Source organism: Parasteatoda tepidariorum, chromosome 6, assembly GCF_043381705.1.
Source record: "Parasteatoda tepidariorum isolate YZ-2023 chromosome 6, CAS_Ptep_4.0, whole genome shotgun sequence".
Classification (NCBI taxonomy): Eukaryota; Metazoa; Arthropoda; class Arachnida; order Araneae; family Theridiidae; genus Parasteatoda; species Parasteatoda tepidariorum.
The window spans coordinates 86577815-86604080 of record NC_092209.1 but is presented as its reverse complement, the minus strand read 5'-3'; the positions used below and the strand labels follow the sequence as shown (position 1 = coordinate 86604080).

At 28.0% G+C, this 26266-nt stretch overlaps 1 long non-coding RNA gene across 1 annotated transcript; it reads left to right on the top strand.

Moving 5' to 3' along the window:
• The first annotated feature begins 7183 nt into the window (after positions 1-7183).
• Positions 7184-14883, top strand: LOC139425940 (uncharacterized). The gene is made up of 2 exons (XR_011637087.1): positions 7184-8835; positions 14221-14883. It is a non-coding gene; the product is annotated as an uncharacterized lncRNA (long non-coding RNA).
• Positions 14884-26266: the final 11383 nt, after the last annotated feature.

Sequence of the window (26266 nt, the reverse complement as noted above, 5' to 3'; positions counted from 1 at the left end):
ATTTCTTTTAAAAAAAATAACGCTATATGATCTACGGTTATTTTTTTAACCTTTATAAAGGTTCAGTATTGAGTCTAATTAATCAAAAAAGCATGAAAGAAATGGAAACTACACTATTTATACATTGTAAAAAATTCCGGATCAAGTTACAATAAAAGTACTGGCACAGTGAATGAAGCGACCTTACTGTAAAATCCATTTTTACCGTGAAATTTTATATCATAATTTTTACAGCAATATTATTAAATAACAGTGATTCAGTAGTTTTACATTAAATATTACTGTAAAAATTACGATATATCAGATTATTTAGTAAAATTTTTTTCAATGCTTACATGTTAAATTTTTAACAAAATTGGAAATTAAAAATTTAGCATATATAATTAAGAGTAATTAAGAGTAAATTTAGCATATATAATTTAGCAAGTATAATTTAGAGTAAAAAAGTGTGAATACGCCTTAGTATAAAAAAGAGCTACAACTTATTGTTCGAGTAGAACTAAATATTAAAACTAAGGAAATCTTTGTTATTTATTTTGTAATAACTAAATGAGACTTAAGAAAATAAATGGTGGGAAAGAAGATGATAATATTCTTTAACAGTTATTAAGTGACATTATTTTTTTTAATTATCAATTTAATTAATAATAAGCAACGTTAGAAATAAATGACAAAAAATAAAAACATTTTATAATCCTTAATATTTTAATTAAATCTGAGAAGCACACTGTTCAATATTTGTTTCAATAAAAACCTAACAATTTAATACTTTTCAATTTTTTAAACTGGGGTAATAATTATTGAAAGTGTCCATCATAACTGCAATGATCTTATGTAACAAAACCGAAACAAAATAAATTTAAAATATTTTATAACTATATATCTACTATATTAAAGTAGTTTTTACTGCAAGACTGTCATTGTTGCTAGAGCGTTAGACCACTTAAATGCTTGTAAGCCTATGTTTTATGAACTTTTCAACCATGGTGAAGTAGCTTTACACTTATAGAGCTTTCTTTATTAAAAAATTAAATTAAAAATCTAAAAAATTTTTACTATTTATAAATGAAAAAGATTTCATCTTTAGGCAAACTAACTCTGGCTGTACTTTACTTAAAGCCTAATATTTTAGATCTTAATAAAGGCATTTTTCTGATCAAAAAATATATGCAAATAGTTTCGTATTCACGACCCCTCGGTGAGCAATTTTAAAAGCCTTACCAAAAATGATGTATAAAAAACTATAAGGGCTAAAGATCTCAAATTAAAATTTAATCGAGCATAAGCAAAATTATATTAAAATCTCTTAAATAGGTTATAATAAATCAGTAATTACTAGTTGATAATTAATAATTATAATTTGATTGCTAGTATAAACTTTGATAAGTTTCTAATAACTACCTTCCGACTCCTCTCAGTTTACTCCGGCAATCAAACAGGTTTTGATGCTTTAATCGCTCATTCATCCTTAATGATTCCTTAGATTTGATATCATTTCCCCCGTAAAATATTATTTGCTTCCTCCATATGATTACAGTTTTATTTCACTTTTAAGACGAATTCTAAAAATATATATTAAAAACGGCAGTTACAAAACAAAAAGTAAAGTCTGAAGTAAAGTATTCTCAGAGTTAGAGGATATTTAATAATTCCTACAAATTTATCGAAAGCCCTAACACTTCAATGTACAATCCAACATTTTTTTGTAATTTACTCATTCACTAAATAAACAATAATTGACAAATAATTTTAAAGCGTGTAACCAACAATATTAAGCAATAACATGTATAATTATTTTTAATATTTTTGTATCCATATTAAAACTTATTATATTCGACTTTTTAGATGTTCTGATGAAAAAAGAAGAAAGTATTTCAATTCCAACGTGCGTAAGTATTTAAGTAATTCTGAAAAATTAAAATTGTACTGATATGCTAGTAAGTCATTTTTTAAATTAAAAAAAGAATTTTACAAATTTACTTGAGTCAAGTTTCATAGTATTGGGATTTAATATATTTAAATATTACAATAAAACTATTTTAAAAAACTTTCAAGCTATTTGTAGTCAATAGCTATTTCTATTATAAAGCTTATTTTATAATGGTTTAATATCAATAATACTAATTTAATATTCATAAAAAAACTGAAATTATGCTGTTTCGATACAATTTGTTTGTTCCAAAATTATCTTTAAAAGTCAGCATTACGCTTAAAAGCTTTTAAAAATTATTTTTTCGTATTTAATAGTATAAAATAAGAATTGAAAAATATATCAGATATCAAAACAAGACATCGAGAATAAAATTTTCAGATTTTTTTTCCCCAAATTTCTTTTTTAGTTTTATTTTATAACTTTTATCTTTAAGTGCTAGGTAAGAAACAAAATTTTTTAAGCAGGATCTTTTTTCCATCTCAAAATGTATTTTGTTCAAACATAAAAAAATATTTAATATTTACATTGTTGTAATTAAAATATAAAATTTTGAATTTAGCTTTAATCCAAACGTTATTTTGAGATTCAGTTTCCGATAATATTTCAACCGATAATATTTCCCTTTATTTATTTATTTCTCGTTAAAATTATAAATAATTCAAAGTCATAGAGCAGCTTTAAATTTTTTATATTACTTACAAATTTTTAATCAACTGATTACATAATTACTGGTTCCTTGCATAATTTTCGAAACAATTACAGTGTTTTTTACATATTTAACAACTTAAAATTTTTTAAAATTATTTTTTCTTTCTTTCTTTTTTTTTGCAAAATTATCAATTTTTTTCTGGTTTTCACAAAAATGACATGCGTGTATAATCTGGTTTATTACATGTTGTTTAAAACATTTTCATAATTGTGATTTACTCATATTTGCATTTAAAGTTTTAAGTGAATACTAATTCTAGCCCTTCTCTCGATCACTTGTGACGCATATTCGTTCAAGTACTACGCTTTTATTTTTGAATTTTAACCGTGTTTTCAGGCGTGTAACATTTTTAGCATTTAAACTTTGTTGAAATACGTAGAAAAGCAATGATAAATAAATAAAATGAAATTCGAATTCCTATCGTAGTATAGGGCATAGTATATAGGGCATTCTAGCATAGGATAAAATTATGAATTTTGGTTTTGGCCACTAGCTAGTAACAGCATTTAAAACTGTGGTCACTTTTTTAAATCATAAGACGACTTTTTTTTAAAAAAAAATTAACATTTTAAATGACTAAAAAAAATTCTTTTGTTGATATTAATATTTTTTTGGAAGAATTTCTCAAAATATAGAAAACATAACAAGGTTCATTTTCAAATAAAGTAATTTTTTGAATTTAATAAAATATTCATAATAATTCTATATTTATTAAAATATAACAATTCAATTCATTTTCGTAGGAGGAAGAGTGGCGATCAGGTTGATACTGGAAGACATTTTAATCGCAATTTGCTATATTTAGTCAACCTGTGGCCTGTAGGGAACGCTATTTTAGCCTAATAGTACTAATAAAGCCGTGGTGAATCAGGCAGGGTGCGTAGCCAAATTATTCAACAAAAAGCAAGCCCCTTTTAAGCACTTTTCAAGCACTCAAAAAAAATTTTAAGCACTTTAAAAAAATTTCATAATTAGGCAAGGTTGAAAAATTTTTGACATATAACAGTTTTATCTTATTTTAACCGTCTTGTCAAAAAAAAATTAACCTCTTGGCATTGCTTATGACAACTGTCAAAAATCATGAAATTTTGAATCATGTAAAATGAATGTTGATTTAAACGCTACGGACTGACAATACTCCGAAATAGATTGGGGTTGAATTAATTGTAAAAATGTTGAACAGAACAATGTGAACTGTATCTTTTTGCATAATTCGAAACGAAAATCAACATAGTAAAGAAAAAATCTCATTTTGAAAATGAGAAAATTAAGCACTTTTTAAAAACATCAATTGAAAAAAGCTCCTTTAAAGGCTTTTAAAAAACGAAAATCGAAAATAGGCACCTTTAAGCACTTTTTAAAAACGCTACGCACCCTGATCAGAGGATAGAGCGTTTGCTTTCCAGTGAGGTGAATCGGGTTTGAATCTCAACGATGGCTGGTCGATACGAATTCCGCAACCAGCTTACACCGACCACAGTTGTGTTGTGAACACTATGGATGTGTGACACAAGTAGTGGAGGTATCGACTTATTAACCCCTTAACGATTGGTTAATTCTCAAGAAAATGGTCATAAAAGTGCCTATTTTTTCACATATCGCAAATACACGTATTTGATAGGTCTACTTAAAAATATCCTGGTACTGCCATCTGGTGTGTAAAATGAGAAATAAAATGTTTTCCAGGCAAAAGAAATGGATTAGTTTTCTTCTTATTGGAGCGTTACTACTGAACACTCTAGCTCGGAAATATGACGGGAGCGAGAAATAGAGGGCGAAACCTCACTCCGTCATTTTCACGGGAGCGAGAAGGCAGTGGTTAATCGTGCATGTCCAATCTGCATTTCGTTCTCTCTAACATCTTGCTCAATTTCTTGATGCTTTTTTGCAGCATTCTTAATCTAATATAATTTCAAACAACGAAAAGGGCTAACTATTAACGTTTAGATGATTGAATGAGGTCGTGAATTGTTGGTAAACAAGATGTAGGACAGTTTACCGGAAGCTCTAGTTTCAAAATTATAGCTTTTATTACCACACATTTAGAAAAAATACTTTAACTGAAAAGTAAATTAGTCCGGGCAAATGGTTTTTATGCCATGCTCTAAGGTATCATGATAAAATTATCAAATTTTCTACCAAGCAGCCTGGTAATAAAACCATATTGCTGATTTTAACAAAAGTAATTACCAAAGCACATTAATGAGAATTACCGTGCTATTTGCTGCTTCCATATAGACAAAAATACGGTAAATTTTATCATATTCTGATAATTTAAATCATATATTTCTCCTCAGTGCATATTTGTATGGTTATAGCTTTATTTCATGATACCGTGGTTCAACTTAAATCAAAATATGATTCAATTTAACATCATGTTAAGTTATCAAAAATTTCACACAATATTAAGGTCCAAGATATCAATGATATGGTTTTTCTTTTTACTAAAACAGTTCAATAGATGCTCTCAGAAATACTGGATAAGTGCGTTAATTCACAGCATTTTGAACACTTTAACTTAATTTAAAACATGAATATTTAAAGAAGATCTTTTGGAAGTTAAATATTTACCCAAAGTAATTTTACGAAAAAAATTGGGATAGAATTGTTATAAAATAATAATAAAACATTAGGGAAATTTGTTTTATTATGTATTACAATATAGCAGAAACTTACGCACTCAATGGCATATTCGATTCAGAAAATTATTTTTAAAAATGAATTATAGGTAATGAAATTGTTCCACTGACCTAAACAATAACATATTTTACAATTAAATTCGAACAAATATCCAAAAATGATAAAACCAAAGAATATGCTTAAGGTAAGAAGGCCAGTTTCCATAGATATAATGCAAACCAGTTCCTCAATGTTTGGTGCGGACCCTGTGCATGAAAGAAGAAACAATATTTAGAGGCACAGCGGCAGAGTTTCTTGAAAGTTTTTATTTTTATTTATTGTTGGTTTGTTCTGCAGTTTTGCTCTATTAATAAACAGTACTATACTATTAATTAAGAAATTTCTCTGAGAATATACTTATAATTTTCATGTTCAATCTGCTAACACTTTTTGAGATAGAAAGCAAGAATAAAATTTCGATTGGCGGAAGGCAGCGTACCCAACCATGCTTGAGTTCACAGGTGACGTCCCTCTTGAGTGTCACTTTGCTTCTAATGCGCATTCGCTGCTGGGTCTTAGAACATATGATACTCTGCTATATCTGAGTACGTTTTGTTTAGCCTTTAAGTTGTTTTTCTGGTATAGCATACCGCACCGGACAGTTTCTCGCGTTAGTTACATATGCGAAGAACTTGACTTCTTCTCTCCTCTATATTTTTTGATGAAACGGAGCTTTCAATATAGTGTTTCTATAGTGTTACTTCACACTACACATTATATAGGTGAGAGCTATAATTCGGAACACTTTTTGCGTCATGAATTTTTTAACTTCGACTATTAAAGTCAGATTCACAGTCTATAGACAACACTTAAATTCACAAATGGTTACCTCTGCAATATTTTTTTACAACACAAATAATTTGAAAAATGAAAATACGTCAGCTATTTTACTAACACTGAGGAAAAAAGAGTATGGTCAAAACTACCAGAATCGAACCATGTGTTTGGTTCTATAAAAAGACCTAAAAGCTCTGTAGTTTTTACCAAAGCGTTTTTAATAATTTTAATAAAATTATTAAATTATAAAGGTAGTAAAATTTGGTAATTTTATCACGATACCTTTGAACATGGCCTAAAAATCATTTATTTTGTAAAATGTACTTTTCAGTTTTATATTTTTACTAAATGAGAGGTAATAAGAAAAGTGAAATGAAGAAATCCTGGTAAATTATTACCATATGAATGGAAAAATAACCATAAAAACACCAAATGAATGGTTTAAATACTGTATATTTTGATTTTATTAACCGGAACTATGTTGTCGTTTTTTACTATAAATGTCATTACAGTACAGTACGGTAGTTTAATTAGAATTTTTTTCCTTTCTACAGCAATTTCAAATTGTCGTAATGCTTTTTTCGTACTTTGAGCTTTTAAACAATAGTAACATATTGAAGCCAATTTTATGCCAACAAACAGCTTATTTTTTAAATCTATAAATTATAAAACTACTTTTTTCGGACAAAGAATGCTATCTGACAATGTACTGAGAACATATCATGATTGTAAGACTATAGAAGTTATCCGTGTAAACCTAATACTTAAGAACAGTCAATGTAGAATCGCAATAAATGGAGCAAGCCTAACCATGTTGCCTAACCATAATGTCTTATAATATTTATTGCGACAAAAATGGTGAATACTACACGGAGAAAAAAATATCCTGATGATGTTACCGTACTGTATAATAATGACATTTCTGGTAAAAAAAAAAAAAAAAAAAAAAAAAAAAAAAAAAAAAAAAAAAAAAAAAAAAAAAAANAAAAAAAAAAAAAAAAAAAAAAAAACAGTTTTGTTTAATAAAATTAAAATATGCATCATTTAAACCATCCATTTTGTAATTTTTCCCTTCATAAGTTATAAAGGTTATAACGGTGTACCGCTGGTTTTTAAAATTATAATTATTTTTACGACACATTTAGTAAAAAATACAAAACTGAAAGGTAAATTTAACCAAAAAAAATGGTTTTATGTTATGTTCAAAGGCATCATGACAAAATTACTAAATTTTATCACATTTACTAAAATTTCATCACATATTATAAAACCATATTTTATCATAAATTTCATTAAAATCGCTTCTGCAAAAATTACAGAGTTTTTTTGATGCTCCCATAAAGTTAGACACACGGTAACTTTTACCTTATTTTGCTAGCATGGACCATACTTTTTTCATCAATATAAAATTACACTCTTCAAAAGTCATGTTAAGAACGTTTTGTTGGACTTAGTAATACAAATATGATATTGCAGATATTATTATTAAAGGAGAAAGAAGAACGGAAATTATAAATGTTTATAAATGTTTCTTTAAATTAGAAATTTTGTAAAAAATTATATAAATTGAAGAATTTCGTCTTGTTTTAGAAAACAAAAACTTACTGTTTTAGAAAAGATAAATTGTTTTTGAATACAAAATACACACATCCAAGTTGTTAGTCATCGAACAAATTCACCACTTTGAAATTCATAATATGCAAATAAAGTAAATGAAAATAATTCTAATAATTCAAACTAAAATACACTTAAAAATATAAAATTTATTATAGTTAAAAGAGTTCAATAGGTTAGAGCAAATCTTCTTGCAGTAAAATATATTGAAATAATTAAAAGTTTTATACGTACCAAGAAAACATGTCCTAAGGTGCTTTACTATCCTCAGGTACGTTTCCTAAGTGATATTACCGAAATGAAAATTGCGTTTTTTTTTAGTTCCCCATTTAGAATTCCCCATTGATACCCCATTTAAAAAATCTCCCTTCTTTAACTGATACGGTTACAAAAGAAAATGTTTTTAAATGTTTTAATAGTGAGAAAATAATGAAAATTTCATTACATTGATCTCAATATTTGAAATGTACTTGAAGATAGTAAAGCCTATTGTACCTTGGGACATATTCTATGGTACAACACACAACAAAAAATTTCTATTAAATAGTTATATAAGTTCATACGCATTGAATGAAAATAAAAGTATAAATGATGACATATTTTTCCCCACCTCTGCAATAATTCCATGCTTTAGATGATAACTTTTGCTGTGAGGTTATCCATTGCTTAGATTATAATAAGAAATAATGCTAGTGCCTTAATGGTGACCTTAAGTTCTTAAAAAATTACCAATGTCTCAAGGTAGAACAAGCTTTCCTATACTTGATTCACTATTGAGTTATGCTATGAATAATATAAAACAAAAGTGCATTCTGTGTTTGTTTTTTTTCCCCTCCAGAAGCTGATGGCAGAGTGGGTGAGATAAGAAGATAAGTCTCCTCGCATCCTTATCATTCTCGTGTCCAGGCTGCCGGTTGATCGAGATCTGGACGGAGAACTGATAAGGGCACGTGGAAGACGATGGCATCACTCCTTCTTCTCCAGAAACCGCACCACCAAGATAAATGGTAAAGTGGACAGCGGTGAGCGAAAGACCACACCTCAAAGAATAATACCAAAGGTGCTGCTACAGAGATTCAGTTGCCACATGACCGCAGCCTTATCAGACAGAAAGACTGAATTGGTATAGCACTTAATTTCTTTTTTCATTTACGACATTTACTTCGCTGATGAAAAAAATTCAAGGTGTCTTCTCAAAATTCTTGAAAGTTTTATCGAAAGTTCTATAGTGACTTTATAATAATTATTTTAATTGAAAAAACGAGTTTCTAATAAAAAATTGTGATTTTTATTAGTTTATTAAGTATACCATGAAAGCTAAGGCATGAAATAGCATAGGAAGGATTGGAGAAAGACCGGGTGGTAGGTTGAAACTGGGTTCCTCGGTACTGCAAAATTAAACCCGCATTCTAGAAGATGGACTCTTAAGTTACAGTCTATTTGGTAAGAAGAAAGATCTGCTATACTGGCGTTTCGTTGTTGTTGAAGAGTCAGTGTAGATAAATCTATTCTGTCTACTTTCTAACGTTCTTTTGTCTTTAAATTGTTCGTATTTCTTGGTCATTACAGTTAAATAAAATCTTTTTAGGCCAGATTATTTTACTTTTACTAAAGATTCATACCCTAACAAATAATAAGAATTTATTCCAGTAGCAGCATGGTCCTTTTTCGATAACTTCTAGTATTGGCATAAGATCGGGATCGGCTAGTTTGGGAATGACCCTCACCATCTAAAGCCCATTTTGAATGTTAGGAGAGAGAAAAGAAAAAAGAACGCCAAAAAAGTATGCTATCGAGGAGTATTCTTTTGCAATGACTCTTAAAAAAAAATCTCAAAACAAAATGGCGTAAAAGAAGAGTGCTTGAGGAACAAATATAACAAAACAGTTGTAACAAAAGAAACTAAATCCTTGATTGATGTTTCTTCTGTTTCAACAAGGCCTTCGAATTTTACTTACCTGGTCTTACCCCACTTTCCCCTATCAGGTAAAAATCCTTGGCCAAGTTTAACCTTATTGTTCGGAAAATACTGTGGCAAATTTAACTGAATCATAAGCCGAGTACTCTAGCAAGTTTAATCATATAATCGTAAAAATACTGTGGCAAGTTTAACTACATCATGGAGCAAATTACTCTGGCAAGCCCAACTCTATAATCGGGGAATTACTGTGGCAAGTTCATGACATCATTGGCCAAATACTCTACAAGTCCAATCACATTATCTACCACATACTTTGGCAAGTTTAACCATATAATCGGGAAAATACAGCGGCAAATTTAATTACGTCATCGGGAAAATACTAAAGCAAATCAAACCACATTATCTGCCAAATATTCAAACAATTTAACCAAATAATGGGGCAAATACTGCGGCAAGTTTCACGATATTATAGGGTGAAAAGAAATTTTTTTAGATTGATTAAACAATAAAATGGTCCAGTTTGAAATTTTTTAATATCTAACATTGTACGAGAATTGCTGCAAATGTATACGCTATTATGCTTTATGGCAGAAATATCGGTCAATAGTTTCGGCTAATTGTCTTAACTATTATTTTTATAAATTATAAACTATCAAGTACCGTTTTCTAATTTATCTTTTTCATGCTAAAATTTTTTATCGTATCTTATTACTTTATAAAATTGTAATGATTATAATGCACTTCATTCATAGACTGAGCATTTTTTGAAAACACATACTTTTTTTCTTCTTATGTTTCCAGTTAATTTTCATTGTATTAGTATCGATTTTCGTTTATTAAAAATATAATCATTAATGCAAATTTTATAACTAAATTCAGTTTGTATAAGAGCTATAAAAATTCAAAGAGTCTTTTGTACAAGAGTCTTTTGTTTTCAAACTCTTAATATTTTTTTTTTAATCTGGCGAAAATTAAAAATTTTCTTAATAGAATTTACCTATGTGCTTTATTAAGTTACATAACCTATTTTACATGATGCCTTGAAATTTATATATTGTTTTTTTCTGAAAGATAAGATTAGATAAAACTTTTCTTTTCAAATTCTTCTTTCTTTAATTCTTCGTCATATTTTAAAGGACTTTGTGTTATTAAATTACCTTATACACAATAACATATAACAATAAATAACAACTTTATAACATATAGCAATTACAATAACAATTATATTCCAATAGCAATTTTAACATAATAACAATTTTATTCCAATAGAATGGATTAAACCGCTTAAAATATTGATTCCAGAATTTCAATTTCCAATTTTATCGGCATAAATTTTGTACCAAATTATTTTGCGGAGTTTTCTTTAATTTTTCACTTAATTTTTGTTTATTATAAAAACTATTTAAATACTTTTTGCCAAAAAATATTATTGAATAATAGCGCGAATTAAGTTAATCTTAATATTACTTTAGAATTTTATTTGTTATTTTGTATTTATTCTTTTAATTGCTTGCTTTGACAGTTTTACAAAAACTTTTTCATGAAATTTAATGTTTATTGTATTTCTTGTTTATTGTTCATTGATTCTAAAGCGATAATTAAATATTTTTATCACAAAATATTGCATTAATTCGGTAATATCATGTGATTATTTTATGATGCGCAAGAGCAACGGTACTTTTAGTTTTTAACCTTTAGTTATGAATAGTAATCAAAAACTTAATAATAAGAAGAAATAATAATATTAAGAAGAGGTGATAACTAAATATTACTTAAAAACACCGTCAAATAAGGGATGAATTAATAATTTCAAAATAAATACCATTATTACGTTTGTAAATGTTATACGGATAACAGTCAAAGATATCCTAATCTCCTTTATATATTAATTTATATTGTGTATTAATTTATATTATATATGCATAGTGAGGTTTTTGTGTTTAATTAAATTGTTTGAAACTTTGAGATTACAGTTATCTTTTTATATACAGAGAGAGATGAAAGCGTTTGCAATAAGATAGCTGCTTTATTTATTTATTTACTTGATGCTTGCATGTAAGTATATCCCAGTCATCAGCAGAATGTACTTATGTACATTCTGCTAATACTGATGCAGTGCAAAATGGAATAACTTCTTAACATTTCAAAAAGAGATGCGCAAACTTTTTAGCTTCAAATATTTCGACTCTGATATTAAAATAAATGTTGAGAATTTTTTTAGTTTTTCTGTTTTAAATAAATTAATATTGTGTTTTAAAGATAGATAAATCATTTATTATTATTTTATTAAAATATTTATGTATTACAAGACTTCGTATTTTTTACGAACTCTATGATTGCATACTCTCTAACAAAGGACTAGCTGTTAACTGATCTTTTATTTTAGAAATTCAAAATTTTGTTTTTTATCTATTTTAACCCTCGGAGTTTCGGGTTTTTTAAACTTTTCGATGCAGGTTTTTCTGCAACAAAAAACCAGCTTCTACATGTTATTCAAAGGGAATATAACGCGTAGAGGGAAAATTTCTATGCAATTTTACCCAGAAGCTCAAAGCTTAGAGGGTTAATGCATTTTGTAAAAAAAAAATTGTTGGAAAACTCAATACGGTTGTTATATTATGTGCAAAGGTATAATAAATGTGTAAAAATATAAATACGTAAAAATATAAGTATGTAAAATTTATTAATTTCGAAAGTGCAAATATTTTAGTGTTTTTTTTTTCAGAGTTAAAAAAAAAGCTGGGTTCAAATAAAAAAAACATTAATTTAATTAAAATTAATGTCTCTTAAAATTAAATTCTTAGTAATTGAATAAAGCAAAATATTTTTTAAAATAAAGTTAATACCATACATTATTAAAAATTTAAATTTTTTTACTAAGAAAATTTCTGTTTTTCTATAGGTAATTAAAAATTTAAAATATTATATATTTCGCTTAATTTTTCATGCATTAAATAGACTTATTTTTAACAAACGTATAAGTTATTCAAATCTGAAATATACTTTTTTTGTTTGCATGCAAACTTTAAGAATAACTAATGAATATAATGAAATAATCTCTAGGGTCAACCAACTATATTTTTTTATTGATTTTTTCTTCCTTTTTACTTATTTTATTTGTTGATTTTTAATATGACCATGGAATTTATTAAAAAACATTAGATTTCATGGTTTCAGTCAGTCAGATTAATATTCAGTTTTTTCTAAATAGTTGTGTTATTTCATTCTAATTGTGCTTTTAAGTTATGGAGAGAAAAAAATTTCGTCACCAATTATTCGTATTTTAAAATGGCTGAAAAATAAATTATTTCTTTTTATTGGTTCTTTTAATTTATACATATTATCACAATAACTTTTTTGTATACAAATACTACAAACTGTTGCCAAATTATTTTTTTAGAAAACTAACAACTCACTGAGGAAAAAAAAACTGTTTAATTTCGGTACATATAAAATGCAAGCACAGCGGTTGCTGAAAATTTTTTAAAAAATCTTAAATTATCAATCTTAATTATCAATAAGATATCAATCGATTAAAAAATTGGTATAATATTATAAAATTTACATTATTTTTATTAATTGGTTTCTACAGCATTACATTTCGAAATCAATATATTGTGAATATATTTGAACGTTTATGCATAATTATTTGTGAAGTGGTGTAACATTATAGATGAACATACACAATTTAATGTAAATTACATCATAATGTACATACATGCAAAACATAATGCATATGTTGATTTATGTTACGCTTCAAGAGCACAATATTCTGTGCATTATCACGGAAATATTTTTATTAATTATTTAAATTTATAAAACTTTTTAAATTTTAGTTTTAAAAAAATTATATAGGTTCCATTAAATTTATATTTTTTTAAAAATTTAGTTTCATGCTGAGCATCAAATGTTCTTTTCCTCAAGCATTATCATTTGTACCAAGCTTCGGGGAGGATTTTTTTTTCAACTAGATGGGTACTAGTAGACTAACTCACATTTACGTTTAATGGAGTGGAAAGTCACGAAAACGTTTCTATGGTTTTCCTGACGCTAGAGAACCTCATTAGGTATTAGCATATTTTTTGGTTTGTATTATCTGGTACAACAAGAGCTTTAGTTTGGTCGTTTTCTCTTTTATAAAAATTCTATAAGCATAAAATATTCTTTTCTCAAAAATTTCTAAAGCCGTACAAAAATTTTTTTTTTTATCTTTACTATCTTCTGACAAATAATGAAATAATTGGGTTACATCAAAACATATTAAAGTTAAAACAAAACGTAATCAAAAAGCAAAAATATTGTTAAAAATAGCCTGGAGATGTGTAAATAGAATGTTCAACCTATCTTTTCGCTCTTAGAGCTCATATACAAAATAAATTATTTATTAAGTAGCAATGAAATTTATATTTTAAAATTGATCTTTAAAAATGGCTCTTACAGTCTAAATCTAATATTTTACTCTTAAAAACTAGAAAATAAGTTTTCATAATTACTTAATATTTAATTAATTAAAGTAAATTAAAGCACTCACACAAGAAACATGCGTCGGTCATGTTGATCATGGAGATTAATGACCCACAATTTCAGGTATAATGCTAGAAATATGGTCAACAGCATGCACTGGACGCCTGTACTTCTCAAATTAGTACCCATCTATCTGAAACTGAGTTAACTGCAAGCCACCAATAAGACCCAGATCCTTTAAGATGGCATTTGAGTACCTTAACCACTGTGCTATCATGGTTAAAATTAAGTTATAATGTATTTGATTTCTGTCGACAATAATTAAGAAGATGTTCCTCCATAGATAGGAGAAGATATACTGTACTTAATTTCTATCAGCAATATGGAGGCATATGTTTCTTTGTAGATAGAGAAGCTATGTTGTATTTGATTGAAATTGGCAGCATGGAAGATGTTTTTTTGTTGATAGAAGATATTCTGTATTTGATTTCTATCGGTAATATGGAAGCATATGTTTCTTTGTAGATAGCGAAGATATTCTGTATTTGATTGAAATCGGCACTATGGAAGATGTTTCTTTATAGATGAGATAAGATATACTGCTATATGTATCAAGAGGAAAAATACAATAAAAACATGCACATTTTCAACTTACATATCTTTACTATCTATCAATCTGCATTAGAAGTTTTTCAATGTGTACGCAAATTTACCAAATAGTGATTTTTTATGTAACTTCTATGTAAGCATGTTATAATTTTGAATAAATGTTTCATTTCTTGTAAATTATATTTCTTGTTTGAATCTTTCATTTATATTTTTATGCAACTTTACAGAAATTTTTAGTATCTCTTTCTTAATTTATGAGAATTAATTTAAGTTGTGCTAGTTAAGTTTAAGTTAAGTTAGTTTAGTTAATACATAGAGATTATCATTTAAAGAGCGTGAAAGAAAAGTTCAAGTTTAAAGTTAATCAAAGATATGTTTCTAACAGACTTTCTAATTGTACTAAATGAAATAAATAATACAATTTTAAAGCTTACAAAAGCCATGTTTAATTTTGTATTTACAATTGTGCAAAATGAAACTAAAATTTTAGTTAAAAGCATACTTGTTTCTAATATTAAAACCAAAGAACAAACATAAGACAAATAACTTAATAGTCCTTTTTTATTTTATTTAATTTTTTTTATAATTTGAATTAATTAATAGTGTTATTACAATAAATAAAATAAATATTAAAAGCTATAGATATAATAAGCATTAAAATCAATTTGGAAAAAAAATTTCGGTAAGAACTTAACAATATGTAGTGAACTATTTTTATTATGCTTTGTGTAAACTAGCTTCACGTGCATCATATTTCTAAAATTTGAGAACTTCGAATTTAATACAGTTGCAGTTTAGGTCTTAAGTTTTTAATAAATATATCTATTTTAATCATTTTTGTTAATCCCATCTTCTGATATGATAAATAATAGTTATTTTTTCAAAATTAGCAGTATGCATTAGTCAAAATAAAATAAAGATGACTTAACAACTAGAATAATAAACATTAAAACAATCAATAATGACATCTGAATAGCATCTGGAAAACCAATCAAAACACTTAAATAGGTTTACTGAATTAACATCATGCTGTAAAACGTTAATATCGTTTTTTTCTGCTTAGTTCGGTAATTTAGTTTTACGGGAATAATGTTACAAGTCTATTATGAAGTATATCTCTTAACGCTGCTTAATAACGCTTAAAAAAGCTAAAGCTTTTTTAAGCGTTACAAAAGCTTAGCTTTTACGCTTATAAAAGCTTAGCTTTTTGCTTAGCCTTTTAAGCTTAATCTTTTACGATTACAAAAGCTTATCTTTTTTTAAGATAACGCTTAAAAAAGCTAAGCTTTTGTAAAGAACAACCTTAACAATGTTTTTAAAATCATTTCCCATGAAGTAAGCACATCAGGAGTTCCAAACTAATATTTAAATGAGAAAAAAGCTAATATACAAAGTCTAACGAAAAACAACTGCACGCGACTAAAGTTAAAATATTAGAATCTCTCTGATTGCTGGATCAAAGTGAGAGATTGTTAAAAAGATTATTATAGAAATATTTCCATGTTGCGGCAGGTAATCAAACTGGTTTTCGATGTTTTTTGCATTTCATCTCCCAGCTCACTTCCAATTTGAAAAATACCGATATTGTATTTTTTTAGCTTGTTTAATCTTTGTCTCTATTGTGCATACTTACTTCGTATTGATTGAGATGTGTTTTAAAAGTATAAATTAAGAAAGGTGATTACTCAACACCCTAAATAGTGGGAATCAGAGACAAACATTTAATCAATACCTGATCAAACTTTCACAAAATTAATAACTACTTTAATCCTTCATTGTGTTTTGTCTGATGCATAATGCATGATAAAAATACTGATGCATAATAAAGATGCAGAAATAAAAATATGGAAACTTTACTGAATTATATGTAAGGTTTGCAGTGTAAAAATACACAAAAAATCACAATATATGAATATAATGAACCAAAAAAATTGCAAACAAAATGAAGAATGTTCGATATTATTTTCGCAACATGTATAACTATATGCTGCATAAATGCATTTTCAAGTTAAGTTTACACTGAGAAAAAAATGTATGGTAAATACTACCAAAAATATGGTAAATTTTAGTGTGTTTCTAGCTCCATGGGAAAACCAAAATGAACAAATGGTAGTTGGTACCGAATCGTTTTTGTTACGATCTTTGCAATATTAAAAATAAAATATTGTTTCATAATATGTGTTAAAATTTAATAAATGTAAAATTTTGTAATTTTATCTCTTTAGAGCATGGTATAAAAATCCTTTTTTGGTTAAATTTACTTTTCAGTTTTATATTTTCACTAAATGTGTGGTAACAAGAACTATATAATTTTGAAAAACAGAATTTCAGTAAACTGTTACCATATGAATATGAATAAAAATCGTTGTCGTACGTTGTTTTAAATAACGTTTACTTTGGTATTGTTTGGTACAGTTTTTTTTTCTTTATCAGTTACGCTTTTTTTTACCAGTGACTACTACACAGTACTGTAATTTTTCCAGATTTTTTTCTCCGTGCATGTATACGGATTGTTATCTGTAAACACCGTCGTTAAAATGCATATTTAAACTTCTCATAAAAAGATAAACGAAAAAGCATACACAAAGAATTGAAAGTATACACATATAAATATTTAACTGAGGAAAAAGACAAAAACGCCCTCGAAATCAGACAAATGAGGGTGCAGGAAAGTGTAAGTAATAAACAATAAAACAGGTTTGATTCCGGGAGAAAATAGAGAGGATTTGAAATACAATTACTACAAAAACCTTAAGGTTTCAACCTCCAGTTAAAACTGTTTTGATGTCTATTGCACCTGCCTTTCACTAATACAATTGGTCAAACATCGATAGCGTTTTAATTTTTTTTCGTTGATTGAATGCTAATTTGCTACATCCAAAACCGCATCTTATTTTTGATAAGAATTATGAAAACACATATTAAGGGTGGTCTTTACGGAACACCCTGTATACTTCGTTTTTTTAAGACAGCTCTTTTTCTTTTTTTCTTTTTTTTGTAAATTTAAATACATTTAATTGGTGTTAAATTACACAAAAAATTTTCATTAGGCACTATTTTCCACTATTCAATCTAGGCAAAGAACAAAAAATATAGATTAATCCTTTTTTTCGATTTTTAATGAATAGAAATTATTGGTTGTCTTAAAAAATAAAGCTCAAAAAATTCAAAAACCGGAAAACTCATATGCATACGTTAATGTTACATATGAGTTATACGGACTTACTCACATGTATTACTCATAAGGCAACACATACGTATTAGCCACCTGTTGTCGAAGCCACTAAATCTCAAGTTTCAGTGACTTAAAATATTATTCAGCAATCTTATTGGATAATATATAAAAACCAGCTAAATTGGATATTATATTGTTATTATTCGTTAGTTACAATTAGGTTATAAGCGTTACAGAAAGTTTTTTGTAATTTAGCAAAAATGTAAGGAGTATTGACAATTTGTATAAAAAGTATGACAAATTTTTCATTAAAAAATAACAAGACTTATTTTATTGCTATGAAATTAGCAAACCTGTCTCACACCAGTCTTATTTTTATAAATCTCTATCGCATTAGCTCTTTTAATTTGAGAGTCTCAAGAAAGCTCCGTTATTTTTAGTATTGAATATTTGCTCTGTTATCTTGCATTGACACTATTATTAAAAGAATCTCATATTAATCCTATTATTTAAAGTATCTGGTATAACTCCTCCCCCATTCTTTTGAGAATCTCACAATAATTCACATAATTTTAAGTCCCACAGTCATAAGATACGGTTCACAGAAGAACACCGAAGTAATGTATCACTGGCTGTGTTCGTATTGGGTTGGGTGACCACTTTGATCAGGCTACAAAGGGACCGAAGGTGTGCGGTATCGGCCCTCGTTAAACTGCTCGACCGTATAGGACTCGACTTCGCACACAGGTCGTAACGCAAATGCGGGTTAGCTCCATCAAAAAGTCCTCCACAAAGGCAAATTTCTCCCAATACTCGATCCAGGAGTTCCCTTGTCTTCTGAATTGGGTTCAAAATTACAAGGCTACGGAGTTGAACATTAGTAGTCGCGTAAACCCATAAAATTGGGTCGGCTGTTCAACGACGGTTGGAAAAAGAAATTATAAAAAAATAAAAATATAAAATAAAATAGTAGTGTGACATAGATGAACTACAATCTATTATTTTGCGAGTCTTATTTAAAATTATTATTTTGAGTGACTTATTCTGGCTCAAATTTACCGCATCCATTTCTGTTAAATAAACAAATATATGTTCCAAGACTGAGTCGATACAGATTTTAATTGGATATTTTTTAATATTTAAGAAAATTTCTGTAATTTTTCTTACTATCTATCAATTGCAGACCCTTAAAAGTATTGAAGGATGAAAAGAAATCAATCGCAAAAAGTTAGCTATTAATGAATTTTATGAAGTGGGTGTTATTTTATTTGTAGGCTGCGATTCCCTACCTAAATAAATTGGCATTAATACGTAGGGAATTAATTTATTAACTCCCTACGCAAATTAAATAAATTAATTCCCGACGCATATAATATATCATGACAAAAATAAAAGCTTCTTCCAATTTTTATTAAATGAATAAATAATAAATTTTGCGCTAGAAAAATTTCAATCTCAAGTCTGTGCTGTAGATTGAGCTAAAAATGCTTTTACGTAAAAAAAGAAAAAACGAATATATTTTTGCTCAGATTTTCAAACAAACAAAACATAAAAGTTTCATAACTGAAGTATTCAAAAACGGTGCGAAATAATACATGAATATTTATCGCCACATCTTAAAACACGGAATAAAACAATTGCGTGTTTCGGCGAAATCGGCAGATCATCGGTATTTCATCAGATAGTTAAAAATGACAACAGGAGAAAAAATATACTCAAAAAGAATGAGAAAGAGAAAAAAGCAAATAAAAAAAAAAGACACGCGAAAGAAAAAAGGGAAAAATGAGATGGGTTCCCTCTCTTTCTTTTTCCTCGATTACTTTTGCTACGACTATGCTTTTGATTCGCTCTTCATTTTCTCTGAAACTTCCCAGTTTTGGTTGGATTTTTCTCCTACTCGTTATTTTATCGTCCATTTTTCTTCCGTTGCCATTTTTAAATACCTGAATGAAAACCCGATTTTTCCAAAATGTATAGTAGTTTCATTCGGAGGTCTAACACGGTATGGTGAGGCGTCTGTTAGTCTAAATTTTTCGCAAAGCAAAAAAGGAATGTTAATATTCTGTTCAATAAATGAATAAAAAATATTTTGTATTGAAAACTTTCCAAAAAGAAAGTTGATAGCGTATATTGTTAAAAAAAAATTCAGGTTGAACCAAATAATAACTTTTTTATCGTTTTTTTTTTTTAATTTGCTACTTGGTACAAGTTTTTTTTATTTAAACCCAAACTTAGTATGTTTTGTTTTCTTTACGTAATAATGGAGAAAATAGGTCCAATAAATATCGACGATTGAGCTGCGATGGCTAGTTCAATGATGCGAATCTAGTTCAAATCTCAGCGACAGCTGGTCGATATGAATTCCGCATCCGGCTTGCACCGACCGCTTTGCTTGCTTGACGTGAAATATCCTCAGTGGTAGACGGATCATGGGTTAGAGTCCCCTTGCCGTCACGCTAACCATGGGAGGTTCTCGTGTTTTTCCTCTCCATGTAACCATCTCGTGGTTTTCCTCTCCAAATGCAACTTAGTTCCATCAAAAAGTCCTCCACGAAGGCAAATTTCTCTGATACTTGAATCAGGAGTTCCCTTGTCTTCTGGATTGGGTTCAAAATTACAAAGCTACGGAGATGAGCATTAGTAGTCAAAAACCCAATTTTGAGTCGGTTTCTACGGTGGTAATAAAATAAAATAAAAGTGTATGTAATGAAATGAAAACATTTTCAAATAAAAAATTGAAGAAAAAGATCGAAGAAAATCGATCGAGATTGAAGAAAAGATCTTAAGAAAAACTTTAATGGTAGACACACGAATTTGTTTTTTGACCGAATTTGTTATTTCTTTCATAGTTATTTTGAAACTGAATTCTGCACGCTGTGGTCGTTATAATAATCGAAATTTCTACTAAGAACGTGGCTAGTTCACCTCACAAAATTATAGATCATTGCATTTTAAAATGTATAGTAAAATTTAATTAAATGCTCTAATTGATGAAACCAAAAATACTCGAATTAAGTAGATTTCTTTGAACTAAATTTTGGTGGTAAAGCGAGTGAGTTGAAAAAAAATGTAATAAAATATGAAAGAAAGAAAAATAGATGGTGTCAGAAGTAAAATGTAATCAAGTTCTTTTAAACTTTTTTCATTCAAATTTACTACAATTGTATGGAATTTCTAGTTTAGTTAACCTGGTGAAATATCTGATATTATTGGAGAAAATCAAAGGATTTTATCAAACTCTTGTCTGCTGTTGTTAAGCAATGGAAAAGATATAAAGTTCAACAAAACAGAATCAGTCTTATTTCATAAAATTTTCTCTAAACACCGTAGAGCGTTCTCTTGTTAATGTTTCTTTCTAACTACACAGTTTTGATTTCTCTTAAATTTCCTTTCTAGTTTAGGGGACATTTTTTAATCAGCACTTCAGTTCAGGGTTGCTAAATTCGCATTGGGAGATTGATTTTTCTTTCAATTAAAGGTCAGTTAGTTACGGGAGTTAGTAGTAGGAAGTATTAATCAATAAAAAGGTAGTTAGAAAGAAGAATTAATGATAGGAAGTAGGAATAGTAGGAAGAAGTTATCAATTAAAGGTTAGTTAGTCACAGAAGTTAGTGGTAGGAAGTATTTATCAGTAAGATACACTGCTGTAAGAAATTAAGAGAATTTGCTGACTAGAGTCGATTATCTCAAGAACTACTGGACCGATTTTAATGAAATTTGATATGTATATACGTTGATACAATACAAAACAAATAACCATTCAACAATTGTAATACACACGCACGATCGTGAGTAATACTCGTTAGAAGGTATGAAATTGACACAAGACCATTCAGACCAATTGCCACATTAATAAGATCTCATAGTTTTTTAATATCTTACATTTTAAACTTTAGCTTTCAATTCAGCTATCAGATTTCATTTATTCAAATAACTGTTTTTACTTCGCGAGTAAAAGCATAGCTATTTCTGTATTAATCTTCGATCCTGTCTGATAATTAGGCTTATATTAGTAATAGTGCTCAAATCATCATGGTAATAGGTTTCAGGTTAACATTAAAATACAATGGTGTCAGAAATTAAGAGAATTTGCAGACTTGGTCGATTATCTCTAGAACTACTAGACCGATATTAATGAAATTTGATTTGTATATACATTGATACAATACAAAACAAATAACCATTCAACAATTGTAATACACACGCACGATCGTGAGTAATACTCGTTGGAAGGTATGAAATTGACACAAGACAATTCAGGCCAATTGAAACAGGAAATGATAAAATGCCTTATTTCATGCATGAAATCGCGCTGGAAGGCCTGTTTATCTGCAAGTATGAATCATGCTCCGTATTAACACATTTTTTTTTTGTTTATTCTGCAACCGCTGTTTCATACCTTCAGACTTTAACGAGTGTTACGCATGAGTATGTGTGTGCATTATAATTGTTGAATGGTTATTTGTTTTGTATTGCATCAATGCATGTACACATCAAATTTCATTAAAATCGGTCCAGTAGTTCTTGAGATAATCGACCCTAGTCTGCAAATTCTCGTAATTTCTTACAGCAGTGTAGTTGAACGCAATAGTAAATAGTAGGTAAGAAATTATCGATTAAATGTGAGTTAATCACAGAAGTTAGAGGTAGGAAGTATTCGTCAATTAAATGCCATCAGTAAGACATACGCGTTAAGGATAAGAATCGAGTAGTAAAATGAACTTATCAAGGGTCAATTAATCACAATATTTAGAGGTAGAAAGTATTTATCGATTAAGAGACAAAATTAGACATAGTTGTTAATAGTAGGAATTGAATGATAAAAACAATTTATCATTTGAGGGTCAGTTAGTCTCAGGAGTTAGTAGTAGGAAATATTTAGGAATTAAAAGTCAATTAGGAGCTCATTAATTGGAAATGTTGGAAAAATGTATTTAATATCAGTCAGTCACATGAAGCAAAAAGCATTTCCGTTTTTAGATTGAAATTCAGAACCTGATAGTTATTTCCGACCTATACGTGTACGTGCTAGCTACTGAACGCAATCGAAAGCTAACGAACCACTACAGTCAGGATAGAAAATAGCAAAACATGTTTGATTGCCGGAGGAAACAAAGATAGATTGCACGTTCATTAGTAGAAACACTTCTTAGTTTTATCAAGAGATAAAATTGATTTTGATATTTGAAATCTCGCCATCCTCAAAAGCGATTCGCAGATTAGTATTAGGTTTTTTTTCCGCTTTTAAACATACATTCATGATCCATAATGTGTATACTTTTAGACTTCATATTTTGAAAAGGATTCTAAAAATTAGGGTGGTTATTAAACTAGGTGTTTCTTAGGGATCACCTTTAATGTGCAGATTCATATTTTTTTATAAAACTATGCTGATTAGGGATAAAAAATTATTATTTAAATAAAGAAATTATGAAAGAAAGACACTTTCCATTTTTGACTAATCAATATCAAGGCCAAGCTCTGATCATTCAGAACATATTGTAGTAGTAACATATTGTAGAAGTAATTGAAATCTTCATAAACTAGATAATGTAACAATGTACTCTAAAAATTGTCGTTTAATACCTATCTGAGTTAGGTGTTGGCAAATTATAAGAAATGTGTGTTTTTTTAAGTTAATACCGAATCCAGAACTCATACACGGTTAAATCTAAACTCTAATAAATGAGAAACTCACGCCAAGCCTAGATGCATTTACTTCATTCATGAATTAATTTGCTTTCGGCAATCTTGGCGTACATTTTTTAAGTAGTAACACAATTTTTTCTTGTTTACAATCAAGCACAGAAGAAGAAAATTCTATTTCGCTTTGAAAAATGCTGAATATTCAGCAGAAACAGAAGAAGATTTCTATAAAAATGTACGTATGTACTCATAGAAAAATGACAAAAGAATTATTTTGAATTATTTTTAATCTAAATGCAAACGATGTTTTATGTTCCCAAATCAGATACAGTAATATATTTTATTTGAATAAATGTACTTTTTCTTCGATGAATTGTGACTTCTGACCACCAAAATATAGGAAGCAGTCGCAATTTGAGAAATGTGTTCACCATAGTTTGGTCAAGGAAATGGTAGAAAATTAAAACCTCTAAACTTTACTTTTTGCATATTTCGACACATCTCGAGAACTTTTTAAGCGAATTGAAAAATATTTTCACAAAATTATAAAGTTTGCTTATCGAAAAAGAGTTATAAGCAAGAAATAATTTTTAATGACTAATCATTATTTTTCATCATTCTATTTAATAATAGATGAAGAAATTTTGAATTATAAGATACACAAATTGTTACATCATTTTAAAGAATGTAATTTTATAAGGAAAAATACAAAATTTGAACTAAAATTAGGCGAATGATGCCTCAGAAATTAAATTTTAAAGTTACCACTTTGTTAAAATTCGATTTTCTAAGGAACTGTTATTCCGGTTTCGTTCAAATTTCGTGTTTTTTCTAATAAAATTACATCTTTTCAAATGTTGTAAAAATTTGTGTACCTTACAATTCAAACTTTTTTTAACTATTATTAAATAAAATTATTAAAAAAATAATAAATAATAAAAATAATTTAAAAATTCTATTTTGCATAGCACTATATTTGGATAAATGAATTTTATAATTGTGTGCGAAATTTTTCAATTCACTTAAAAAAGTTCTCGAGATATGACGAAATATGCAAAAAGTAAGTTAAACATTAATTTGTTCGAAGTTATAGGACTTTTCTCTTGGCCAAGGTACAGGAATTAATTTCGAGGTTGCTGCTACATCCTATATTTTTGGGGTCAGGCATCATAATATGTCGAATCGAAAAAAATGTATGTTGGTTTAAAGAAAGCATATTTTTGTATCTGATTTCATCTTTTGAAATAAAGTCTGCTCAAATTAATTAGCATACATAAGATCACCTCGTCGAACCATTTCGATTAGTTCCTGGCACGTAAAAATCCGATCATTAGATCAGCAGTTATAATCAGCGTGGTTCTTTTTCTTTATGAATTTAAGATAAATTTGATGGAAATCAATTCAAAATTGCGGAATTGCATAAACAGCATATATATAAAAATTCCATTAGTTATATATAAATATCCCAACTATATGTACAATTTTAAAAGCTAAAAATTCTTCCAGTCTAAGGCTGATGCTTCATTTAAAATAATATAATGTCAATTCAATTTATTTTATTCATCTGTTTCTTAAAAGATAATATTCATTTTTATTATTATATGCATAAAAATGATAATTTTTTGTAGGTTAGAAAATATAATTTGCATTTGTAACTTTATGTATTTATTTATATTTTGATTTTCTATGAATCAAAAGTACTTCCTTTATGTAAGTTTGGAAACAGAGTTAAATTTCAGAAGTTCAATATTTGGAATATAAACAAAAAGTAACTTTTTTCAAATTTGGGAAAAATATTTTTTGTGGTTCACGCATTATATGGCATAAAGATGCGGTATTTTTTTGTTTTTTTAATTTAAGAAAATTTTACTTTCTGTGGTTCAATTGTGATGTTATGTTTAAGAAAAGGGGGCTTGGGGTTATAAATTTGGAAACAACAGTTATGTTATTCATTTCATTTTATATTTATTATAATAAAAAACGATAGTTTTTGAAAAGGGAAATAAAAGATTTATCATGCAGTTATTTTCCTTTAATTGCACGTTTTCTAAGTAGGGAAATAAAATTCTACCCATAAAATACTTTTTTCATTCAAAAGGAACGAGCAAGAATTTATTGATGATTTAATAACCAAAAATAGTTCTCATAACTAATATTCCCGAAATTGCCCGAGGTAATTAAAATTCCAGGTAAAAGACATTAATTAAATAATTTAAAAACTCCACAAAAAATAAAAAAACACACGATCTTACAGGCGGTTGCTAACTTAATGCATTAGAAGAGCTTTAATAACGAAAGTTTCCGCAAAATTAAAATACGCGGGAAATCGAGGAATAATTTATAACTTAAGATTATTAGTATTTGGCGAAAATAAGCTATAAAGCGCCAACCTCGATCGCTTCTAAGAAAGTTAATGTCTACAGCAGCTTGTGTTGCTAATCAAAAAAATATGATATTTTTTTATGGTAAAGATTTTATCCTAATAATCTGTTGCATAGATATTGGGGAAGAAGGGGAGTTAACAGAATGTTTTAGCACGGTGTGTTGCCAACTTTTAAAGGAATATATTATGCCAAAATTAAATCTTACAGTCCATGCAAAATGAACTGTTTATATAAAATCTAAAAAAACCTTACTTTCTAGTGTCTTTATAAGAGAATGTAGATATGTTATAATAAGTTATATATGTTATCACTCTATAAGTTACTTTATAATCTCTTCCTTTTCTCGATAACTCCG